The sequence below is a fragment of the Oryzias latipes genome, chromosome 7 (assembly GCF_053564925.1).
Source record: "Oryzias latipes strain Hd-rR chromosome 7, Olatipes_Hd-rR_3.1".
In the NCBI taxonomy this organism is placed as follows: Eukaryota; Metazoa; Chordata; class Actinopteri; order Beloniformes; family Adrianichthyidae; genus Oryzias; species Oryzias latipes.
Genome location: NC_136243.1, coordinates 7,927,095 through 7,933,683, shown reverse-complemented (window position 1 = coordinate 7,933,683; position 6,589 = coordinate 7,927,095). Strand labels below are relative to the sequence as shown.

The window sequence follows — 6,589 nt, the reverse complement described above, 5'->3', positions numbered from 1 at the left end:
AGTTCTTTCACTTCTAGAGCTGCTGGTCTCCAGCATTGCATCTATTCTGTATTCTGCTCATTACCTTCCTCTAATGCACCATGCACTCATAAATACACTTAATCTAAATGTTTTTCTCCTCTTTTTATCTCCGCTAATCCTTTTTTGGTGCATTAACAAAAGTGGCTTCATAATTAGAGCTTTCAGCATGCCCCTGTCATATGTGTACAAAAAATCTGGTCTGTCGATGCAAGAATTACGCTTTTAAAAAATGTCTTGCAAAATTCCTGCCCCCATTTTACATAACTAAATTAATATTCCTTGGCAGTGTCTAAGCAGAAAGGTTTTCATATACTTTAAGAACTTGATTGGATAATGAAGGACATACAGTATATTAGGAGGAAAACATTTTTAACTGCAGTCCTGAGTATTTCTTTATTCAAATTGTTGTAAATCAGGAACAGAGCGTTGCTACACACCAACGGTCTTGCCCACAACTAAGAAGCAACTTTCTAATGAATTACTACAGCTCTGTAGAAACTATGTCCTAGAAAAAGGAATGAGATTGTTGCAATTAATGCACGATTACAAACTTTTATTTCCAACCTTTTAAATTTGAGAGTCCTTCAAAATGAAAGGTAAACAGTGTGGCTCTCAGACATTTTTCCAAAGAATGATTGAATACCTGAAAATCAATTCATCAGCAATCCAGCCAGCTTAGCTCCAACAAGCTACTGATAAAATGACCTCTCCATTCAAGTTGTGCCTTATTACATGTGGGTGGCTCCTCCCATCACCAGATCTCTTGAACATTTACAATGAAACTATAATGAAATTCAACAAAACATGTAAACATCATTAAACTGAGGGAACGTAGGAACTTCAAGATCAAATTGATAAGAACCACAAATAAAAGTTTATGTGTGTTGGTGTGTGGCACTAAACTTTGGAACGGGTTAAGTAATGAGCTCAAACAATGTTCAAATATCCAAAGATTCAAGAAAATGTATAAGACACTCTGATGTCAGGATATGAAGATAAGAGGAGTTAAGGATCAACAGGTGTTTGAATAATTCCAAATACATGTGTGAACTTGATTGTGGTGAATCAAAGCTCTTTTAATTAAAACCAATGAGTATTAATATGCATTAATGATTACTGAAAGGTTTTAATTACAATCAATAAGCTATTAATATTCTTTACTTGGTCTGCAATGTGTAGCAATAATTAATGGTGTATTGTGATCATGTGTTCAAATGTCAATCAATGATTATTACATATCGGTGACCGTTACTGTTTACTGAAATGGTAAATTAATGTTTTCTGAAGATAATCAATAAGCACTGGATTTTGTTACTTGAAGAGAATCTTATTTGATCAGAACCAGATTACAAAAACTGTAAAACTACTAAATGAATTAACTCAGTAGGGGTGGGATTATATAAACTTGCTTCTTCCCGCTCCTTTTCAAGCAATAAATCAAGCACTTAACTTTAGTTAATAATCTTTATATTTATTTAGGCAAATGTGATATAAGTGACCTTTTTGTTTTGTCTTATTTTTTGTCTTTTTAAACTGTTCATTTCAACATTTCTGTAATGAGTTTGATAAATATGTGTAAATACTTTATTGCTTTGACTGCTTGAATTAAATCAAAAATCAAATCCAAATCAAATCAAACATCAATATCATACCGGCGCTTTCTGGCTCCTCTCTCTCTGTGTGGGGGGGGTGTTGCTGGGCCTGGGGTGTCGGCGCCTCCGGGGGTGGGGCCCCTGGGCTGGGTGGGCCTGGTCCCCTTGCTGGGGGGGGGGGGGGGGCGCGGGGGACAGCTGTTTGACCACCGGGGGACAGTCTATCAGCTGTCCCCAACTTACCTCCTTCCTCATATAACCTCATAATAGGGTGAGGGGGTGGGGGGCTTAGCCTGCGATGAGCCTTGGGGGGGGGGTTTACTAGGCAGTGGCCCCCCTCCTATGGTTGCCGTATGGAGTGGGCCCCCCCTCTTTCGGTTTTATTTGCACCTTAGACATGTAGGGCCCTTGGTAGGGGGGGTGCTTGGACATCACTGCCAGCAAGCAGCGGATGTCCTCCTAGCACCCTACCCGCCAATTTTAACCGCACCTTAGACATTTAGGGCCCCTTGGTGGGGAGGGTGAGGGGACGTCACTGTGAGTAATCAGGAGATGTCCCCTTAGTGCCCTACCCGCCAATTTTAACTGCACCCCCCTTAGTACACACACCCCTCCCCCCTCAATATATACATCCCAACATAAACACACACACATGCACACACACACCATCTCAAACACACATACACGCACACACATTTTGCAAGGAAGGTGGGACCTGGGTCCATCTGTCCCCTGCCTCTTCCCTGGTGGGGGGTGCGGGCCCCTTTGCAACGGCGGCCGTGTCCCCGGGGTGCCGGCTTCCTGGGCCCGGCGGTGCTCTCTCCGCGCGGTGGGGGAGTTCACATTACATCTGAGCCGGGGGTGTCTGGTCCCTGGGGGGTGGGTTCTGGTCCTTGCTCCTGAGTGCTGGGCCCCGCCAAATTTCCAACTGTGGCCGAGCCTGGTCGGGCCATATTTATAACACCCCTTGTGGGCCCTCTTTTTTTCCCCGGGGTTCCCCCCTCCTGGGCGGGGGCGGCGGGCCCCCTGCCTCGCTCCTCCCTGGACCAACCGTGGGCCGGGCGGATGGCTGCCTGGAGTGCGGAGCGGGTCTCCCTTGGGGGGTCCTGGCTCGTACCTGGGGTTGGGGCGGGGGGATGCCCGGAACTCCTGGGTGGTGGTGGGGTGCTCGTTTGGGGCTGTGGGCGTCCTTCTCCGGTGGGGCTCTGCGTTGGGTTCTCCCGGCGCGGCGGGGGGGCTGCTCTCCTGGTTGGGCTGGGGCGGCGCTCTCTTTCCCTCCGTGCTTCCCTGGCCTCTGGCTCTGGGGGCCTTGCGGCGGCCCTGCTGGCCCTGGCCTGGGTGGCGGGCTTGGTCGCCCGGGCGGCGGTTGTTCCCTGCCGGTTCCCGTGTGGCGTTGGGGGGATTCCGGCTGCCGCTGCTGCTGCGGTGGGGGTCTTGGGTTGGGGATGGCTGGGCACTCTCCCTCCTTCTTTTCACGTTCCACCATCCATTTTACAAGAACATAAAACCTCACCTGAGCACTGGTGTTAGCTCACCTTTGCACTAACAGTTTGCACAACTGAATGACTGAAATATTTTACACTAGTTGGTTTTAAGGCATAAGTATGCGTGTGTGAACACTATCTGTTTTGTGTACATGTCGACAGGTGGACATTTTTGCAGCTAGCAGGTGTGTTTATAACATTTGAGTGTGTGTGTGGACGGGCCCCGCCCTTTTTGTACTGCATTTGAACCTTACCATAATGATTAACAACCAGTAAACTTGTTGCTGTATGCTGCTTCATGGTCTCATCCCCCTTCCCCTCCTATTATCACCCCCTACCCCCCCCCTCTCTCTAGCGTCCCTCTCTCTTCTTCCCCTCTTTCCTTTTCCGTCCGGTCCAACACCAAAGATTTTCAGACATGATTGAAATTAATAAAGTTTGGCCTCAATTACAAAAGGGGTTTATTCAGACATACCTTTGGTTTGTCAGAAGATTAATAACCCCTCTTGTTAAAGCAAAATATGTCCAACACAAGAGGCCCTCACTGAAAAAACGGGAAAAGTGGGGTTGTTCAATTTACAAATAGTAAACATGTTTGTTTAATATGAACAAATTATGTTTACCTTCGAAACATAATATAATCTTGAAAATCACACATCATTTCTTGCTGTGTTACTTTTATATATTGAAATCATGTTGACAAAACATGAAATAGTTATGCTTGATCCTTTGCCCCTTAATTTTGGATCAGTAAACCCCATCGGTGAAGAAGAATTCCAGGAGGGGAAACTTTGCAGTCAGCCATTTTAGAGAAGCTACAAGCACCTGCTCTGGCTGGAGGAACTTAAAAAAGGTAAGTTAATTTACTCTAACAAATTAATTTAAGAAAGTGGAAGGCGTAAATGTATCATTAGTGTTATTTTTTTCCACGGGGAAGAGCTTTGTAATCCACTTTTGTCGTAGTTATCAAAGTTAAGGCTCTGCGCGCCACTTTTGTCCCTGCCGGCCGCAGCCCTCGGACGGCAGGTAGGGGGAGGTGTGTGTGCGCGGTAAATTGTACTTTCACGTCGCAGGCAGATTCAGCTGTAAACGCGGTGATTTCAAATGATGTACGGGGAAGAGTGGTGAGTAGTTATGCCGTAGGAATTCGCTTTTGACAGAGGGCAGTGGGCGCTTGTGGGCACGGCTTTTTTTTTTCCACAAGGCAGAAACTCTGCCAGGGGAATTTTCATCGTCACTAAGTGGATTTCTTTTTGCTAAATTCTGCGTTGTGGAGACCGAAATTGAAGGAAAATGTGAGAAGCTATCATTACTATTGTCATTATTTAGTTTTTCCATACCTTTCCACCATGAGCTAGTTTAAGGACAGCATTATTTGACCAGCAAACAGCACCGCACTTCTGTCTCAGTCAGCTGTCAATCATTCTCCGTGCGCGTCTCGTGCACAGAATGCGTTTGGTGTGTCCAGTTTACATAAATCTTTGGTTTCAATCAGAGCTTTGTTTTCATTCTATGATGCTGAACATATTTTTTATTTTAGCTTTGAGAGTTTAATTGAGTGAAAATATTCATGTCCTTTTGGAACAAGTGTATAATGTGTAGTAAAAAGTTTACTGCCTTATAATAATGTCTGTAATCCTACTTCACATATTCCTCCCATTTGTGATAAATTAATATGGGAATCCTTTATGGGTGGGGGGGATTATCCACTCCCGATCTGCTAGTTTAGTTTTGCAGTTTCCATTTCAAAATTCGCGGGTTCTCATAAGCCTGGTTTGAATCCTGTGGGGGGAGGAGGTGTCTAATGTTCTTTCTGGTCTAATTTCTTCAGAATATTTTTGCAGCTATTTATTTCAAACCAATGCATGTTTAGTTATTAAAATGATACAACAAAGCTGTGGAAGTCTCACTCTCTATATATATTTGAAATTTAACTAATAAACCTCCGTCCTGATTACAGAGCTCATCACACAACACTTCCAACTGCTCCTCCCTGATCATGCTGGGGTCCATGCTCCAGTCTTCACTGAGTCAGGTGGGTCACCATGCATTTACTATATATTATTGGAATTATTGTCTCCTGGATTGTCATCGAATCGGGAGGTAACCAAGATTGCCAGCCCTACTCTTTACACGCACCTTTTATGCAGAGAGATACATACATAATAAATAATGAAATTGATGGTTGATCAGTTATCCCACTACCTCTGTTAACATGACACTAAGGATATAATGATTTTGTTAACACAGTAACTATAACATTTATTGATGAGCCAAGAGTAAGAATTGTATTTTTCCAAAGTTTTCATGTGAATTTAAATTTTTTTGACTCTTTGTATTTCAGACTGCTGAACTTCTCGCCAATATAAGCAAGTTCAGGGGTTTATTCAAAGTATAGGTGAGTTGTGTAATCTAGACGCATTAACTAAACTTCAAATGTGAACTGTGCACACAAATATCTTCTGTGTTCTTCAGAATGAAGACCATGCAGCAATCCAGGAGGCAATCGAGGACACCACGGTGGGAATTTCCCTCCTAATGGAAACTGGCAGTGGTGAGGAAGAGGACATTCTCGTGGTCCACATCTCCCAGGCTGTGGTGGTCGACCCACCAAGTGTCTGAGTGGCAGATGCCAAGGCTTTTTTGGCCTTATTTACAGCACAAATCTGATTACCATCCTCATCTCAGAAACACCTTGTCATGGGGCCCGTGGCTTTGCTCCTGCTATGATCTCCTGGAGGCCCTTCCCTTCTTGAGCTCTCCCGCTGGTCACAGGTGTTGTGTATTATGTTGATTGGTTTGTCTATTTATGCAGTGTCTGATCTTGTTTCTGTGTCGGAGCGTCTTCGTTCTACGCTCTGGTGTTATGGTTCTCTGGCATTAAAGCCCCTTCGAGTGAACTATTGGATTTGGGTCGTTCTTCCTGCTCTTGGGTTCTCTCCCTTGGACATTCCGTCACACACCTTTGAGGTAATCCAAAAAAAAACTGTATTAGAGTTGTAAGGCAAAGTGGTGTCTAAGGTTTCAGGCTTAAAGATCCGACTCTTTGAATAAAATGACCTTTAAATAGTTTAACTTTTTCCTAAGAAGGGATTCCAGCTGTTTGCTTTGGCTCTGTTATCTTCTGTTTAATAAAAATGGCAAGCCCAATATATTGTGATTTGTCATTTTATGCTACACTGTAAACATATTTTTCAAGTTTAGATAATAAAAAAGTTAAATCTGAAATTTGTGTTCAGTGTCATATGTTCATTGGATTTTCATAATGCACAAGAAAGTATTTGCTTTAAATAATAATCTGCAATTGCAATTTTATTTTTCAATTTAAATTTTATTAAAATAATTTATAAATTAAATGAACTATGTAGGTGATTTCAAACAAATAATAGCGTTTTAAATGTTTGAAAAAATTATGGTAAATGACATAATAAAATCTTGTTTGTTTATGTAAAATTATTAGGTGCAGAAACAAAGAAGCATTCATTACAGTAG

General features: G+C 43.1%; 1 long non-coding RNA gene across 1 annotated transcript; it reads left to right on the top strand.

Moving 5' to 3' along the window:
- The first annotated feature begins 3,811 nt into the window (after positions 1 to 3,811).
- LOC111947679 (uncharacterized) lies at positions 3,812 to 6,322 on the top strand. Its single transcript, XR_002873554.2, has 4 exons — positions 3,812 to 3,950; positions 5,058 to 5,132; positions 5,442 to 5,495; positions 5,573 to 6,322. It is a non-coding gene; the product is annotated as an uncharacterized LOC111947679 (long non-coding RNA).
- The last annotated feature ends 267 nt before the right edge of the window (positions 6,323 to 6,589 follow it).